This window comes from Camellia sinensis, chromosome 8, assembly GCF_055761805.1.
Source record: "Camellia sinensis isolate YWXY chromosome 8, ASM5576180v1, whole genome shotgun sequence".
Lineage (NCBI taxonomy): Eukaryota > Viridiplantae > Streptophyta > Magnoliopsida > Ericales > Theaceae > Camellia > Camellia sinensis.
In genome coordinates this window covers 28875792-28895643 of record NC_138968.1, presented here as the reverse complement: position 1 = coordinate 28895643, position 19852 = coordinate 28875792, and the positions used below count along the sequence as shown (strand labels likewise).

The 19852-nt window shown below is 38.0% G+C and overlaps 2 long non-coding RNA genes across 2 annotated transcripts; both read left to right on the top strand.

Moving 5' to 3' along the window:
• The first annotated feature begins 15819 nt into the window (after positions 1–15819).
• Positions 15820–16671, top strand: LOC114275122 (uncharacterized). Its single transcript, XR_003633611.2, has 3 exons — positions 15820–16032; positions 16186–16386; positions 16474–16671. It is a non-coding gene; the product is annotated as an uncharacterized LOC114275122 (long non-coding RNA).
• Positions 16672–17108: 437 nt separating this feature from the next.
• On the top strand, positions 17109–18284 carry LOC145796502 (uncharacterized). The gene is made up of 3 exons (XR_014336968.1): positions 17109–17449; positions 17557–17609; positions 17855–18284. It is a non-coding gene; the product is annotated as an uncharacterized LOC145796502 (long non-coding RNA).
• Positions 18285–19852: the final 1568 nt, after the last annotated feature.

Here is a 19852-nt window from a genome sequence, read left to right as displayed (position 1 = left end):
GATTGTAAGGTACAACAACACTGAGGCAATCGACTTCTAATAGAACACACGTATTCTCAGTTCATTCAACAGTTTACAGTTTGCAATTCACAATTCAGTTCAGTATTCAATTCTCTGTTCCATCAAGTCTTTCTACTTTATCTTATAGTCGTTAAAAGCATAAGGCAATTCATATATAAACCTCCATAATGGCAAAGGTAGTATCAAAGGAGTCAATCACATGTTAAGCACAATTTACACATCCTCAGGGCCCCAATTACAGAATATGATGGCGCTGGGCAGGCGTTCACATGGTGCACTGAATTCGCACACTTATGGTTGATCAGGATTTTTCAAAGCTTCTTGGACGTCTATAACATTTACATAATGCCAAAGGATGACATTCCAAACAAAACAAAGGAATAATCGTCTCGGAATCGAAGCACACCCGTTTGCGACCGTCGGCGGCCGATTCCAGATCGATTAGTCAAACCCACCCGTACGAAACCGTCGGTGGCAAAAGGTATCTCAATCAAAGGTGCTACATAGGCTTAACGTCCCCTAGCATAAAAGGACACTCTAAGAATGTCATCAAAGCAACACAACACCATTCACTATAACCTGATTTCTCCAAAATCTGATAATACTGAAACAACCACTCTCCCTTACAAATCATGTTCTGATCAGTCAAAGACAAATGTTCAGTACTGCTCAAAATCAAATCAGTCTACCGTCATTGGTTCCCATAGCGTCAAACAAACAAAATGGAACAACACTCCTTACGACACCCAATCACGGGGTTTGTACAATTCCGTTCGTTTTTAACACGTATGTTCTCAATAGTTGGGGATTGGTTCTCAACGGTGTTCATAGTCAGATCAATCTGTTGATAGCCCACAAAAGGTCTTTCAAATAAATCAAGTATCCCAAATGAATTCAAGTTTTGGGTCTATCAGTTTTTCTGCCAAGAATAATCTGGCTATTTATTCACAAGCCATTCTTAATCCCCTTTTTACAAAATCAAATTAGATAGAGGGTCTTATCGGTCGATCCAAGCAACGGTTTTGTCAGATTAGATCGAACAAAGGTTCCATCAAATTATATCAAATGAGGGTTCCATCGGAACAATATCAGGCAAAGGTTCTACCGGATCGAATCAGATAAGAATTTTCTCAAATAGGCACATTCGGTTCTGTAAGGCATACTTCGTTTGCTTAGGTACTTGGTTGATAGTTACACAACTGTCCTAAGTCTACCAGTTCCCAAAGTCAAATCAAGGTCATTCATCACAACTGTTTATATCAAAATGACTCAGGTCACGTACAATACGACATTGTTCACATAAGTCCAAGTGTAGATGCATTTGCATGCAGTTGTTCATATAAAAAGGTATGTATCATAATCAAATCAGCAGTTCCCAAATAAGTCTTATATGCAAGTACATAGTGCACAGTAACACGGTAAACAAGGTTCCTCAGTTACACATAACCTAGGATTGTCACGCAAAGGTTCCAAATCGGTCACAAAACAAAGACTTACGAGTCAAGCTCAGTTTAGTCACGCAGTTCAGTCAATTTTCTACCAGTTCCACATACATGATCCATAATTTGCAGAGTTTATTATTTGGGGTGCTCAACTTAGTTATACAATCACAAGGTCACAATTCCAGTGGTTTAGTCATTGACGACGATAACATAATAAATCACCCTGAGCTTAGGTGTAGATAGATATATGTGCATGTGCAGAGTCCATCAATATCCCAAAACGTATTTCACAAATTTCCCAAACGGGGCATATACCTCCAATGAATACAGTCTCGATCATGTGGGTCTAACCAATCTAGATACACATGCAGCAGATATGAAATATATGCCGATCCGAATCAAATAATATCCCAAGCGAAGACATACAAACGTACTAATTCAGAATCAATCAACACATAAGCATTCGTTTTGTAAACAGTATAGATACCTGGGATAATGGTTACAACATTCTGAGTGCTTTCTGGGATGAGTGTGATTACTCCATCCTGAGTAGCAATTCCTACCACTGGTACGGATTTAGCCAAGGCAGAGGATTCATTCACACTTCGTTCAATCCGGGGACAGTTCCTTACCGTATGGTCCATTTTACCATATCTATAACGAGCCCCAGGAGTCTGATAACAAACTCCTCGGTGTTTCTCACACTGGTGGTGGCAAAGGTTCTTGCCGTAGCGGCAACTGACGCTGTTGTCTCAAGATCTCTGCCAATTCTTGTACTACTCTTTCCGAACTATCAAGTCGGGCTGTGGAAGAACCTTCCAACCCGTATGCCCTTAATTTGCCCACACTCTACACAAATTCTTATCAAACTTTACCAAATACTGGGATGCCCAATACGAAATTAAACACAAAATCACATGAGTACATTCGCACATAGACACATTGTTATATTCTCCTTTCACATATCGCACGCAATTAATCACTTACGTAACAGATAATTGCATATTTATCAAATATCGCATGCTGAACATTTACTAAGTAATTATATACTCAAATCATGTTCATATTTCACATAGACACCCGTAGGCAGAATTGGATGCACATAAACAACTTTTCATGGGTGTGCATTTCAACAAAACAAACTTGTTTGACACGTTAGTGTAACAATTCATATCTCATATTCAAGTCATGTGTGGTACTTCCCTTAGCGTAACATATCATATTGGTCAAGCACATCAAGTTCCATAAGGGAATCTTCGATACTGGCAACATGTCTCATACATAGGCCACGGTATTATTTCCCCCGGGCTAGGGCCTCATGACCATAAGCCACAGTATTATGTCCCCTGGGCGAGGGCCTCTGCTAAGGATACCACAATTATGTTCAAGGAAAATTTTGAACAATCATTAATTCATACCAACATAACATTTTAGGGGACTTTGTCATTTCATATCATTAACAAATATTTAAAGTTGAACACAACTTTACGGAGTTCTTATTCACCGTCTGATTAAACTTGCATTATACAATATACAAAAGATTCTACGAATATGCATATACTAGAGAGTATATGTAATCAAACAGTTTGCAATGCAAGTACAACACAACTTATAGCACATAATTGCCCAAATCAAAACACTTAAGCATATTCTCGATGCTTTCGAATTCATACTTATCTCATGAATGCATCCTAGATCTTTTCTAGACGCTTATTGCTCTTTTGGACAAGTGTGTGAGTTATTAACTCGTGCTCTGATACCACTCTGTCACGACCCGAACCCGCCCCCGTGGGTTAAGGACGTAACCGGCCAGTAATCATGAGATTACCTACGGCCTCAAACTGTTCTAAACGTATTTTAACAGAGTTAATGGGGGCCAAACGGAAGCAAAATTAAAAACTTTGTCCATAGAGCCGTGCTTATATGCACATCAAACAAACCATACTCAGATACGTTAATAACTCACATCAAAAGTGCAGTTTCACAAAATTCATTACAGACAGGATCGTCCAAAACGAGTCAACCTATAACAGACTATGTACAGACATGCACTGGGTCCTTGCCAACAAGACAAAACATAGGTACATAGTAAAAGGGCAAGGATGGTCTCATGCGCGAGGCACAAGGCTGACTCTCCCAAAACTCCTGTTGTTCCTAGCAGACTTCACTGGGGCTGGGTTTGGACTTCCCTTGGCTCACCTACAAATACATGAATGAGCGTGAGCGATAGCCCAGTGAATAATATCAAACATAACAGTTACATAACAATATGTAGATCAACATGCTCCAAACGGCCTTGGGCCCAATTCATACTTCTGTTTAACAACAAAATATATATATATATATACGAAATGCAAGTCAAGTAACTGTAGTTCCAACCATTCTGGCCTTTGGCCCATCCGGGTTTCTATTCATGGCAAAACGGCCTTCGGCCCATTCATTCATGTCAAACGGCCTTTGGCCCATTCATTCATGTCAAACGGCCTTTGGCCCATTCATTCATGTCAAACGGCCTTTGGCCCATTCATTCATGTCAAACGGCCTTTGGCCCATTCGTTCATGTCGAACGGCCTTTGGCCCATTCATTCATGTCAAACGGCCTTTGGCCCATTCGTTCATGTCAAACGGCCTTTGGCCCATTCATTCATGTCAAACGGCCTTTGGCCCATTCATTCATGTCAAACGGCCTTTGGCCCATTCGTTCATGTCAAACGGCCTTTGGCCCATTCGTTCACGTCAAACGGCCTTTGGCCCATTCGTTCATGTCAAACTTTTGTCCACAATCCCAATTAACAACTCATAATATTTATAGGGGAATAACAATTGGACATTGACAAGTTTTCAAATATTGATATTACTCACAGTGATCGGCTTGTGGATTTGCCCTGGAGCTTGACCCTACACGTTTCATGAACACAAAAGGGTCATTAACAGTTCAATCCGTTCTTTAATTCACATATTCCTCTTTAGGCTTTATTATTATCTCATTAACTCATTTACAATGCTTAATATATGCCTAAGAGTGCTTGCAAGTGAAAGAGAACGGAAAACAGAACACAAAATGCAAAAACAGAATTTCAGAAAATAGGGTCCCCGCTCGAGCGTGGACTTACCCGCTCGAGCGGACCCTTAAGTCTGCGAAAGTACTGGTTGCCTTCTATTCCAGCTCGAGCGTGAACTAGGCCGCTCGAGCGGACTGCCTGCCTACACAGCTCCCTGCTCGAGCGTAAACTTCCCCGCTCGAGCGAACACCACATCTGCAGAAAATGCTGGGAGCTCGATTTCTCCGCTCGAGCATAACTTCACCCGCTCGAGCGTACATCGAAAATCTGGGTTTTCCAGATTGAGTTCTTGAGCTTCATCTTGACATTCAAAGGCTCTAAATGCATGATTTCGGCCCAAATTTCACATAATCATATACTAACATGGTACAAACATAGAATTACAACATATTGAAGCTCAATTTCATAATTTATTTACATGCATGGCTCATTTTCCACCAACTCATTACCAATGTAGCCATTTCATGCATTCAAAGCTCATATCTTCTCAATTTGTACATGCATGTGATGGATTAGCCACTTTCTCAACTTAGATAACACCAATGGTGATCAAGACATGAGTTTCCTTTAATATTTCACATGGGTTATACACATTTGTGCTCAAACATGCAAATTTCAAAGTATTTCTTACATGCATGCACATATTAAGCTTCAATTCAACAAACACAACTCAACTTCATTACAATCTTGTTCTTGATCACCAAGATAGCTTGGACATGCACAAAATTACAATTATAATCCAAGAATCACTCACCTAGGAGCTTGATCCTCACAATCTATGATCAAATCTTGAATTAGACTTCCAATCTCCAAGTTTCAAGACCAAAGTTGCATAATCCCTCTTTCTCCCTCCTATGGTCGGCTCTCCCTCTCAAATTGAGTTCAAGAATCAGCCAAAATAAGCCAAGGGAGAGAAATAAGGTGTAGTGCTCAAATATATTAAGTCCCACTAAGTCAATATAATAATATAAAATAATGGGGTACTTAATTTATCATTTCAATCAGTTTAAATTGACCAGAATCAATTTTCAATTAAATTTCACCGTAGGCTCTAAAAATTATGCCAACCACAATGGCGTAATCGATTTCGGGTTCTGTGGCCGATAAGGCCCTCAATTAAATTTCCAAAGCTGATTATTCAAACAGATATTCCTACGGTGAACAGATGGAACTTCAAATCACATATTTTCACATAGTGGAACACAAATCATATCAAAATACATAATCACATCATGTTAAGGACCAATTAACATATTACGGAACAGGGGTATTACAAATACCTTTGTTATTTTTACTAGGATGCCTAGACGAGGGAGTTGTGATTTCCCTCCTTTCACACGGGGAGAGTTGCGGAAACAGTTTGTGGAGTTACGCCAAGGTACTACACCCTTGGCGCAGTTTGAAACATGGTTTGCTAACCAGTCGAGGTTTGCTCCAGAATTGGTGGAGACGGAGGAATTGCGTTGTTCGGAATTTGAGAGTAGGCTATGTGACGACATCCGTGAAAGGATTGCGGGGTCTTGGCATAGGAGTTATAGTATGCTTGTCTGAGCTGCAACTCATGTGGAGGCAGCGGTGCTAGCTATGGGGCAAAATAAGGAAGGGGCCACGGTTTTAAGTGTTGGCCGGGTTAGGGAGGAAGCCACTTCGGCTACTCCTGTGATTCAGAGTGTTGGTAGGCCTTTTAAGAGAAGAAGGGTTTTAAACCACAACAATTTCAGAGAGCTCCGTCTGGCTCTACTTTTCCAGTGCCGAGTCTAGGTTTGGGAAAGGGCGAACGTAAGGTTGTCACTTGTTTCAAATGTGGTCAGTTGGGCCACAAGTCCCTAGCTTGCCCACAGAAAAAGAGAGCAGGGTTGACAGTCCGACCAGTAGTTGTACCATCAGAATCATCTAATCAGCCGGGTTTTGGGCCGATCGAATGTTTGGTAGGGAAGTAACCGTTGGGATCCTCATCAGCTCAGACCTTGAACCAGTTTTGTGCTAAAGAGTCGTTTACTTGTTGGGTGTGTAATCAGCCAGGTCATTTCAGTCGTTTTTGTACTCAGCGTAAGGGCTTCTTTGAGGGTTTTACAACCTAGTCAGGTCCAGCCTTATTTGACTGGACAGGGGCAATACCGTTTTGGGGGACAAACAAGCCAGACTTCGAGGGCCTCAGGAGAGTCGAGTTCCCAAGTCCCACTTGGGGAAGTCCGCAGTTGTTCTAGGTGTGGCCAGTTGGGGCACAACAGTAGTTCTTGTCTGTGGCTTGTAAGCTCGTAGGTTCTCTTATGTGTGGAGGCGACCAACTTTGACGGTCCAACGAGGGACGGCAGTAGTGGTAGTACCGATGGGTTGGTTTTGTTTTGACTAATCCGTTTTGTAATCGGTGGTTTATCGCGTACGGAATGCCGTCTTCGGAATATCCTCTTCCCTGACCCTCAATTGGTGGTAACCCGATCTCAAGTCTATCTTAGAGAAACAACGGGAACCCTTCAACTGGTCAAACAGATCATCTATACGGGGCATAGGGTACTTATTCTTGACCGTAGCCTGATTCAACTTCTGGTAGTCAATACACAATCTCAAGTCACCATCTTTCTTCTTAGCAAAGAGGGCCGGTGCTCCGCACGGTGAAACACTAGGGCTAATAAAACCCTTATCTAGCAATTCCTGGAGCTGAACTTTCAACTCAACCAACTCTGCTGGAGCAAAACGATAAGGTGCCATAGAAATCGGCGCCGTGCCGAGCACTAAATCAATGGAGAACTCGATCTCCCTGTGAGGTGGCAAACTAATGAGATCCTCGGGAAAAACGTTTGAGTACTCACAAACTACCCTCGGCAAAACAACCTGGGTTTCATCACACTCACCACTCTCAAAGCTAGCAAGTAGACCACTAAGCTCACTTCGCCCTCGCGAATCATACCTCGGTGGCAAAACACAACCAACCCGGTCTCCCAAGAAATGGAACCACTCCCCGCTCAAGGTACATAACGTGACCCTCTGGCGGTAGCAATCGATAACAGCCCGGTATGACGATAGCCAGTCCATACCCAAAATAACATCAAAACTTTTCATGGGCAGGACAACAAACGGAAAAGGAAGCCTATAGTCGGCGACCTCTATATCACAACCTCTAACACCTTGTTTCAAGATCAACTCACCACCCAAAGGCGATACCACAAAAATAGGAGATGCTAACTGTGCTAACTCCAATTCCAAAACAGATGCAAATGTAGCAGATATAAAAGAATGAGATGCACCCGTGTCAATCAACACACTAGCAACCGAGTTGCAAAACAGAAAAGTACCTCTCACTACCGACGGAGCCAGTACCAAATCTTGCGCGGTAACAGCATACATGCGCCCTGTGGGCCCCTGATCCCCCTGCTCACCTCTAGGAGCATACGACTGTTGTACTGACTGGGATGACGAAGCCCCCTGGTTGGCCCTCGAGGCCTGCACAGACTGAGCTGGCTGAAAACTCTGCGTCTGCCTAGAACTAGACGCTCCCGAAGTGGCACTCAACTGCGGGCAAAACCTCTTCAGGTGCCCAGGTTGTCCACACTGATAACAAGACAAGGGCTGCCCCCTGCCCAAATTCTGACTCTGCGGTCTAGCTGAAGAAGAAGCAGCTCTCTGACCCCCACCCTTCTGCGGGCAAACTGAAACCTTGTGACCCAGCTGGCCACACTTGTAACAAGCAAACTCCCCCTGATTGCCTCTCCCCGAGCCTGCACTCGGCACTGGAAGGGTCGATCTAGAAACTGCACCCTGAGGCTGCTGAGGGTTATAACCCCTCTGCCTCCTGCCATCACCCTGACCATCCTGGCTCCTCTTGGAGCCCTTTTGCTCTTCCTCTTCTTCCTGCATCATAATCTCCATATGAGCAGCAGCATCTACCAGGTGTCTATACTCTCGGATGTAAGACCCACCAACTCTCAACTTGAGGCCCCGCCTCAACTTCCTCTCAAACTCATAGCAACGGCGTTCCTCAGACGTCACCAGTTCAGGTGCAAACTTGGACAGACTGGTAAAAGTAGCCTCAAACTCGGCCACTGACAAGCCCTGCTGTTTAAGCCGGCTAAACTGATCCCTCAGCTTCTCCCTAGCTGCAGCAGACAAAAACCTCTCCTGAAAAGCATTCACAAACGCCTCCCATGTACCCCCAACACGAGCCTTCTCGTACTTCCACCATTGACCCGCATCTCCCTTCAGCTGGAAGGATGCCAAGGTCACTTTTAGTGCTCCGTCCTCGATGCCAAGCATCTCGAACGTCTTACTCATTTGCTCTAGCCACTCATCTGCCTTCAGTGGCTCCTTCGGATCCCCGATAAACTCATCCGGATTAGACCGGAAAAACTCCCTCTTCAAGAAAGAAGGCCCTGCCTCAGCTGCCTGATTCCCAGCTCTGAGAATACCCAAAGCCCCTGCTATCTCTCGTGCCAAAGCACTCATAGCTTGCTGACCCACTGGCTCGGCCACGTTGGCCTGGCCAACTCCCTCCTGTACTGTCGGAACCTCCTCCGGTAATGGTACTTCCTGCCTCGCAGGCCTACCACGCCTAGCACCTCTTCCTCGTCCTGACATCCTAATAAAGGTAATACAGAACGTTAGCACATTCACAAATGTGCCGAAACTAAACACTCACGTCCTAGTGCATGGACAACTGTAATTCACTCCACGTAAGCACATAAGCACATAAGCACTTACGAATTTCGTTTCCGGATAATGATAGTCCAGAGGCATTACTAGAGTTCCGGTTAGAAACAACATTGATCAAGTGTTTTTCCAACAAGACTCCCAGCAACCCAAGGATCCAATCAACATCCTAGAAACTAAATCCCATACCCACATAGTCACATAAGCATGTTATCAATTAAACACATAGCATATAACACTACATCAAAGTCTCTATCAAGCGAGACAAACCCATTGTGATACTAATCACTTCCCACGTACCCAAAGTATTCGAACCCGGTACGCTCTGATACCAAGTTGTGACACCCTCAAAATAATAACATTAAACCCATCAAATAAGACATATGAAATAACCACATTCTTCTATTCATCAGAGTTTCATTACAAAAGTATTACATGTTAACAACAAAAGCAAAATGTCCTATGGGCTTACAGCTTTCCAAGTTAACACTTGGTTACAACAAAAGGATGCTAACTCATCTACACATTAAGCCCTTGGCTTGAATATACATGTAATACATCAAAAGGGAACTAAAACAACAATAATCTGCTCGCCTCTAGCCTCCCAAGCTATGACCTTGGAGGTGGCATGCTACCTGTACCTGAAAATGATATTCCCATATAGGGTGAGCCACAGCCCAGTAGGAATACACTAAACCATCCATGAACAATGACTAAAAGATTAGCAATTGATAGATGGTCAACACTGATACATCCACATAAATCACATTTTATGTCATCCGACTTATGAGTCCAAGTTACTTTTCATTTTCCCTTTTTCAACAGATAAGCATGTTAGCTCTATCATCATCTCAACAGATATGTATAAAAACTATATCTCACATTCACAGATAAGCATATAAGCTATATCCACATTCTCAACAGATATATATAGCAACTATATCCCACATTCACAGACAAGCGTATAAGTTGTATCTACACTTCACAAAGATAAGCATATGAGCTCTATCTTTACTTCTCTAGACAAGCATATGAGCTGTATCTACGGAGTTCATCCCCTATCTCCTCCCAACGCTATCCGGTTTAGAGGTACATCCCTCATCTTCCCCTAAACCGCGGAGTACATCCCCCATCTCCTCCTCTACACATAACGTATACAAACGCAGTAGTTCTATATACAATCACTCAATACATACAGTTAATGTATTCTATCAATCGTCAAATTCCATGACACATTCCATTGATTAGTTTCCGTTTGCCTAATCATCATGCATTGTCTACAACAATCACGACTATCTTCCACCGATAGCCCAAAGCAGTTATTTCTAAACAGAAAATAAATGCACAAATAGATATTCAATCAACATTTCAATTCAGAGTGTGATAAACAATTCAACTACACCCTTTAACCCACTACAACAAAAGTAACCTATGGTGACGAAAACTAGTGAAGAAAATAAAATTCGTCACTAAATGAAAATAATTCGTGAGGAATTTATAAATTTTGTCACATATAATAAAAAAATAAAAATGGTAGGTGACAAAATTTATTTTCGTCAATAAATACTTCATTTTAAGTGAGGAAAAATTAAGTTTCGTCACCAAAAATTTTCCCGCTATTTTTTCCCGATGGCGCCAAAATTTTGGGACTTTTGGTGAGAAAATTTTTTGTCACTAATTATAAAATTATTTGTGAGGAATATATTTTCGTCACCAAACCGTTTTAATATTTTTGATATCTTTTGGTGAGGAAATAATATTGTCACCAATTTTGGTGAGAAATTTTTGATATATTGAGCGGCAATAAAAAAAAAAGGATATTAATTTTTTTTACCCCTTTTCTGTTTATCATCTCTCTCTCTCAAAGTAAGGTATTAATTTGTCTTATCTCTTACTCCTCCACCACGCTGATCGCCATCGTCGTCTCTATTAGCCTTGCCGATCATCGCCGCCACTAGTAACCTTGCCGGTAACCGCCACATCTTCTTCGCTCGGTGATTTGGTACTTGATTTCTCTTTGCTCTTTTTCTGGTATCTCTTTCTCTTATTCTCTGTATTGGTATGGTAACAAATTTCGTCACTAAATAAGAATAATACATGAGGAATTATAGATTTTGTCACGTATAATAAGAATATAAAAATAATAGGTGACGAAATTTATTTCCGTCAATAAATACTTACTTTTAGGTGAGAAAAAAAAATGAGTTTCGTCACCTAAATTTTTCCCACTAATTTTTTTTTATGGTGCCAAAATTTAGAAACCTTTGGTGAGATTTTTTTTTTTCAACAATTAAAAAATTAATAATGAAGAATATATTCACGTCACCAATAATTTTTTTTTTGAAAAATTAGATTTTAAATATTTTATCACCATTTGGTGAGAAATATATTTTCGTCACTAATAATTTTTAATATTTTTAGGCCTTTTAGTGAGAAAATTGTTTTGTCACTAATTTTGAAAGAAGAATTTTAACATATTAAGCAGTGATGAAAAAAAATAGTCTATTATTTTTCCCTCCTTTTTTTTTTTGGATCAGTTTTCCTAAATTATTTTTCCCTTTTTTTTTTTGGATCAGTTTATTTTTCCCTCCTTTTTTTTTTCCTTTTTTTGTTTTTTTTTTATCACTCTTCGTATCAATCTGTATCTCACTACAAGAAATTGCACTTTTGGCGACTACTTTTGGCGACGACGTCAATTTTTCATCGCCAAAAGTATATTTTTGGCAACACAGTGATCAATTTCGTTGGTAAAAGTATACCTTTACCAACGCAATTTGCTACCGTTGCTAAAAAAGCATAACATTCACTAAGCGCCAAAATTTTTAGTTGGCGCCAAAATTTCAAAACTTTTAGCTACGGGACTTATATTTTAGCAACACAATGAGCGTTGCTATTAGTGTGCTTACTTCTGGCGACGACAAATTGGCGTGGGCAAAGAGTTAACCATTTAGCGACGATAACACTATTCGTCGGTCAAAGTTTTGCTAGTGAAATAAAATAATTTAGTGATTGTGTTTTTATTATAACTTTTCAAAGAGTTTTAAATATTCTAATTACTGAATTGTAAAATTAAAGTGATTATTGAATTAAATCACAAAATGAACCCATTAAGCCCAAACACATTTTTAAGTTGAGATGACTAATTGGAGATAATTTAAACTTTTTTCAAAGAATGTGGTTAGATTATTAATTTCAATATGTTAGATTTTATTTTCAGAATCTAGCTTCAATTTTCTTTTTCTAAAAAACAAAAAACAATTGGGTGAAAAAATAAAAAAATACTTATTGTTTTTGTATAATTTTATCTTTTAAGTCATAAATACTTTTTAAAATTTTAAAAATATAGTTTTGATTTTTATTGCTCTCAAATTGATTTTAATTTTTCCAAAAAAAAAAAAAAAAACCTAAAGATTCTGTTGAATTGTTTTTCATAACCAACTCTACTGACTTTCTGCGTGAGATTCATCTCCTTCCTTAGTTCTCCCCACCTTCGCGCAACTCATCTCCTCTCTCCTTTCGTCACCACCGCCGGTGAGCATGGCTTCTTGTCGTCACCGGCCTCTCCATAATAACTGGTATGTATATCCTCCTATTTCTCTCTCTCGGTAAACCCTAACATTTATATTTTTTCCCCCTTTTCCTTATATTTGCCCTAGCCCCTTCATAAACACTGATCTGTCTCTTCGCTCTCCTTATCTCTCTCTCACAATAATATGACTGACATGAATCTTGAAGGTACTCTCTTCAATTTCTTCTTTTGAATTTTAACCCCTGTTCTCTAATCAATTTCTGGCTTTATTTATTTTTTTTTTTTGAATTTTTCTCTGTATCAGTTTTTATTAATTGATGCAATCTGTTCCTTCTTTATTTTTTCAGAATTCATGTTCAATTTGATGTGTTGTTAAATTATATATTTTTTTTATGTTCAGCTGTTTGTTTCGTTGGATTTTGCGGGGGTTCTAGTCCGGGATTTGTAGTGATTGAGCTCTGAAAGTAAGTTGATTAATCACTTTTTTATAGCTTTGATTTGCTGCGTTTTTTTTTTTCTTCTTCTTGCTCTGTTGTAGTTCATTTTTTGTTTGGTTGCTGAGAAAAGGAAATAAGAAAATTCAATGAGATTTCGTTCTGTAGTTTTCTGAAATAGCTTGACTTCGAAACTTAAATTAAAGCTCTATAAAATTCCTAACAAGAGACAGGCCTAGTTAGGTATTAGAGTTGTTCAATCTATTGTCTTGGAACTAAGAAATAGTTATATGTGACTGAATTGATTAGAGTTGTCATTGGAGAGCATCTAGTCTATTGATCTTTGGAAATCTTAGAGGTTTTTTGTAAAAGCAACAAGTTGAGAAGAATCTCAAGTGCTAGTAATCTTTTTCAGCGAAGTGTTGTTAGTACATTAAGTTTTGTTTATATGTATTACCAGAGGCATTAAATATATGTTATTTGAGAACTAGATGTGCTTCTTTTTGGCTTTTTGAATTTGATGTTCCTGTCATGTATTGGATATTTGTCCTCTAATATATATGACTTAATCTAATTAATTACCCTTAATTACGTTACACAGGGAAAATGAAATGTGTCATCTAATTAATTTTTTCCTTAATTACATTCATGCAGGGAAAAGGAAAGTTGAGTAGATCCTCAATGATGTTCCCTCTTGCCCAAAGAATGGATACCCTTAATGATTTACTTGCTGCAAGTGACCTTATTTCTCTTCACTGTGCTTTGACAAATGAAACAATTCAAATTATTAATGCAGATTGTTTGCAGCATATAAAGCCTGGTACTTTCCAGGGTTTCTTCCGTTTAGTACATTTATTTTATAAAGAAAAATACTGGGATTCCTATAACTTGCACTTACAGGGGAGTGCCTTGATCTATGCAGGGGCATTTCTTGTGAATACAGGTAGCAACCAGCTATTGGATGATTGTGCAGTAAAGTAGTTTCTGATTGATGGTACTCTTGCAGGCTGTGCTCTGGATGGTGCTGAAGGACCATAATTGATGGAAGCATGGGTATGATGAGTAGCCTTAGGGTATGAATTACAAGATGATAAAATGTTTGTTAAGAGTATGTATGTTATCTTCTAGGCAGGACTTTCTGACATGATTTATATGGTTGTGTGTGATTGCTTGGCTGATGTTGGTAAAATAAGGCATATTTATGAAGACAGTCATGTTATTTGATGATGGCACAGTTTTGGTTGTGTTTTTTTTACAATGCTTCACACATGTTTGCATAAATTCCCCACTCAAACTACATATTATTTTTCTACTTCTGTTTATTTTGGTTAACTTCACTCACTATCTTCTTCGACTATTTTAGTACCAATAAAATGGAAAAAGAGATGTGATTGTTTAGATTGTTATTTGTAATGTTTCCTATGGAGTTCCTTTTGAATTGACCATGTAATTTGGTTGTATTATTAATGCAGGAGCCCCTCAAAGTTTCTAGACTTTCCAAGGAAATTATTAAAGTTTCTTCTGATTATCATCACTCCTATGCCATTATAGGTTCATATTTCTTGCTAGATACTTCATTTATCATGGTTTCATGGGGCCCAAGAATATTTACATGTTTTTCAATCTATATTCACAATTCATGCTACTTTATAGAATATTATAGCTAAGGGGTTGTTTGGGGTGTCCTAAATAAGTGTACTTTTTGTCTTTTTGACTAAAAAGTTGAGGGAAAAAATATAAATGTTTGGGTTAACTTTTTGACTTTTTTATGGAAAAATGTGTATTAAAAATTTGTATAAATTAGTGTATAGGGGAAAATTAGGATTGGGAATTGTGCAGTCATACTTTTTGACTTTTGGTGAATAGTGATAACTTTTTAACTTTTTGAGTAACTTTTTAGCTTTTTAACTTTTTTTCAACTTACCAAACTTGGCCTTAATATCTAATCAGTGTTTTAAGCTTTTGTCCTTTTAATATTATTTTGAACTCCCTTTCCTTCCACAATGTGAAATGCTACATATGAAAATTAAATCCATTTTCTAGTTTCAGTTTTTGACTTCTCATTTATTCAAGTCTACTTTAACACTTAACAGCTATCCATCTTTGATTATTAAATTATTGTGCATATTTAATTAGTTAATGCTATTCATTTGTTGTTGTGTGTAAAGTTTTGATTTTAATAAAATCAAAAGCATCTATCCTTGTAAGTGTAGATTTACAAATTTGAACATACTAAATTCTAAATATAGAATTATTGTTTGACTAAAATAATAGTGATTGCGTTGAAATTCAATTTTTGTTACCAAAAGAAAGAAAATATGGCTTCATGTTTACTGCTTCCACTCGGTAACACACTACAATAGTGATTACGTTGTTGCTTAGATGTTCTTCATCTTTAATTCTGTTGGCTGCTACTACTGCAACGTTGCTGTGAGGCGTGCATACTGCCAATCTATCTGACGAAGAACTTGCTGAATCAGCACTTGTGATACGTGAAACTTCTACAACATCCACTAAAGATGCTGACCAAGGTTTTTCCAATTGACTATGCTGCAGGAGAGGTAATCTAGCTTAACATGGATACTAGTTACCAAAGCTACCTGCTAATTATAATCTATTTTTGGAATTGATATGAATTTATTTGTTAATGACCTATATATATATATATGCTTGAAAAAGCATGAGTATCTAAAAGCTCCTGATAGTGTATCATGAGCAGAGCTTCAAGGCGTCCACAATGTTACTCTTTACACATACAGGAGTTTGGTTCGGTTCCTCTGTAACTCCCCACCCCATTATTGTCACATCTCTTAAATTTCAAACTAAACCCAAATCTTTAAGGCTTCATGCCTCCTCCTCACTCTTCAATTTCCCTATCGCAAGCAAGATCATGGTTAAAAGTATGTTTTCATCTTCCTTTTCTGCTTTATATATGTAATTTATGTTGATATATATCTATAACATATATAAAAAGTGTGTAAGAGTGGTATACCGCTGCCACCTCTAGTGATATAACGCTCCTGTTTGCTTGGTTTCTAACTCTTTCCTTGCAGATTTTGGGCACGTGGGCTTCAAATCATCCACATACATAATAGAAGAAGACAAATTTCATCACTTTTCCTAGAAATTTCCAAGACCGACCGGTGCTCCTGTTACTTGCCTATTTTCCAGAGCTTATCTATTACAACTTACCCATGCTAATCCTTTATTACAACTCATGAAGAGGTCTCTCATATTGAGAGCTTGGACTATGAGTAAAAACATCTTACTCTGTTCTTGCATTCTAATGTTCCTTTTTCTTCTTCGCATTCTTCTTTATGCAGCAAATTCTTTTTATACAGGATCAATGAGAATGATCTCTTCAAGCATGACTGGAGAAGCAGATCAAAAGTCCAAGTATTGCAGTATATTTTCTTAAAATGGACGCTGGCTTTCCTTGTTGGGCTTCTAACTGGCATAATTGCCACATTCATCAATCTTGCAGTCGAGAATATTGCAGGGTACAAGCATCTCTCCATGGTTCGATACATAGAAGAAGAAAGGTATTGTTATATCCTTGCACTAAATTAAGAAACTCATTTGAAATATTTTCAGCTAACAGATAATTCTCAAATATCCTTCACCCAAAAAAAAAAAAATGTTTACCTTGGCTAGAGCTGGGAATTGAGAAATGCTTTGGCAATCATCTTGGTGTATGCAGGTACCTGATGGGATTTATATTTTTTACTGGTGTTAATTTTATTCTGACCATGGTTGCTGCTATTCTCTGTGTGTGTTTCACACCCACTGCGGCTGGACCTGGTATCCCATAAATCAAAGCTTATCTCAATGGGGTAGACACTCCAAACATGTTCAGTGCTACAACATTGATTGTCAAGGTGAGTGACATCCTACAATCACTTGGAGAGCACTATGAATACTTGTTTCTTACTTAGGATCATGTTTATCAATTTCTTTTGTTTGCAGATGTTGGTATTGGATTTGTACGTTTGTGTGTTAAATCAGTGTTTATTAATATGTATACCTTGCACACATTGTGTTTGACAATATGCCTATAAGATAAAACTTATTATGTTCATGTGCTTATGACATTTATTGCCAATGAAATTGGTTTATTTTATTTTATTCCTCCATATCAAAACATAACGAATTAACTTGCCTGTTCTTGTCATATAGGACTTTGAATGGTTATTTTTGCTATGGTTTCATATGGTTTCCTTCATGCTAAGTTTCTCTTGGTAGGTTTTAAGGTTTATATCAATCATGACAAAGTTGATACTTGTGAAAGTTCACAATGTGAAGTGAGTTCAAGCACAGGTAATTAATGAAATCTTCCTGATGGTATTTGTAAACCAAAGTATAACTATTAGACTTGTTGAAAATATGAACACGAATATATTCACTTAAAACCCATATGCTTTCAGCTACAAAGATAGAATTCTGAAGGTGTCAGGTTTTACAGGAACTGAAAATTCAGGTCAGTAATGCAATAGAAAAATTTACTTGTTTATGTTATTTGTTTTTAGAAAAAAATTATTTATCTTAATTTTTACGTGTTAATGATGAGATAATATTACTATCACATTAATTTTTTACCTTAATTTGTATATTATCTTCCACAATAAGAGGAAACGGTTTTGACATCTTTTCTTCCCTTCCTCTCTCTAATCACTGAGTTTTTTATTTTTATTTTATTTTTTGAATTTTTTCTTTGTTCCGCAGTGGAAGGCTCTCCTTCAATGTAACAAAATCTGCAGGAGTAGAGAGAAGAGAATCAAACAAACAACAAAGAAAGGGAAGCGAGAGAGAGAGATATAAATTTATGTGGCAGATTGCAGGCCATTGGGTTTCTTGGTAGGATTGCCATTCGCTTTCATTGCTTTGCTTCTCTCTCTTGGGTTTCTTGGTAAGATTTTAATGTCTTTATTTGGCATTTGTCATTACATAATTTGATGAGGTGAAAATGTTAATCATTTGATGGATTTATTTTTCAATGGACTAAAGCAAGTTATATAGAGTCTTATGTTGATGCCATAGTGTTAGACTCCACTTTCAGCTTTTTTTGGTCAAAGTTTTCGTATCGTTTTCAATATATTTTGCTAGTCTAGTGAGAGATCCATTGTTTTCACTGTAGAATTGGTTTTATTTTTGGCATTTTAAAGTTTTCCAATTATGTGGATCAGATTTCGTCGAATCTTGTGATTGTTTGGTCTTGAAATTTGACTTTCGGGAGCAGAGTGTTTGAACCTTTTTCTGTTTTTTGCTAGAAATGTCCTGTTTAGGTCTTTGCCTCATTTGAATTGTTTTCAACACTTCTTTAGGGTTAGATTTTATTTGAATTTATCAGTATTGTGAAGATTTTTATGTGTTTGAGTTGAATTTCAAGTCTCACTTGATGTCATACAATGTTTGGTTCATGAAATGTTTAGGTCTTTCATTTTCAGTAACTTTTTAGGCTTTTGCATTTCTTTGTATGTACACAAACTAGACATGGAATTTTTGTGGTGTTATGAATTTTTAATCCTCTTAGGAATCTTATTATTCAAGTTGTCATTGTGACTGTTTATTTTAAGAAAAATTACCAAAAGTGGTGAGTAGACAAACTAGTTACAATTTGATGGAAATTCAAATATAATTGTATTAGAGATGAAAACTTGTAATTTTATTCAAGTATAAATGTTAATCCTTTCCCATTTGCTGCTGCCCGTTTGCTGCTGCCCATTTGCCTTGATTTGCTGGATTTGCTAACTGCTGGATGTAGGAAAATAGGTCTTTAGTTGGTCCTTCTACTTATTTTTGGATGTCCTATCTCGCTCGTTTTATCATTTTATTTTCCTCATGTTGGTTAGTATATATCAGTTAAAGTACAACAGTTTGACTACTTATTAACTAAGATTTAACAACTTTGAAGATGTATTTAATGAAAATAGATTCATTATCAAAATTCTTACTTAGCACGACTCTAGTTAAAATACACACTAACCAAAGTAGAGACAAAAATAAGTCAGATAATAGCCTGCTGTTAAGTGTGCTTGTATCTGTGGATGTTGGTATTTGTATAGCCTAAGTCACAAGTATCTGAATGCTCTGTTGTTTGTATCTGTATGCTCTGTATGATCTGCTGTTGGTATCTGTATGCTCTGCTGTTTGATCTGCTGTTGGTATCTGTATGCTCTGTTGTTTGGTATCATTCTGCTTTGCTGGTTGTATCTGTATGCTGTGTGAATGGATAGATCTGCTGGGCTGCTGGTCTGGGTAATTTTGCTTCAGTTTTGCTTCAGTTTTTTGTGTTCAGTTTTGCTTCAGTTTTGCTTCAGTTATCTGTATAGCCTAATTTTGCTTCAATTTTGCTTCAAAAAAAAAAACGAAGGATAGAGGAAATAAATATGACCCTGAATTCAAGTGCTTGCTCAGCAGATAATTTGGAAATTGAAGAATTATTGGTAACCAAACATGACCAAAATCTCCCAAAAATGAACTTAGATGGGCTGAACATTGGGTTGAGACTAGCAATGGCTACGGATATTTGTGGAAGGATCTACAGTTTAAGCTGTCCACAATTTATCCTGACTCCAAACACCAAACTATCAGCAACCTGATAATCCAAAAAGATGTGATATCCAACTTGTAGCAAACAAACCATGACAGAGATTTGTGAACTTTTCACTAAACTTTAGAGATGCAACTTGATACCTAGACTCAAAGAGATGCGACACATAC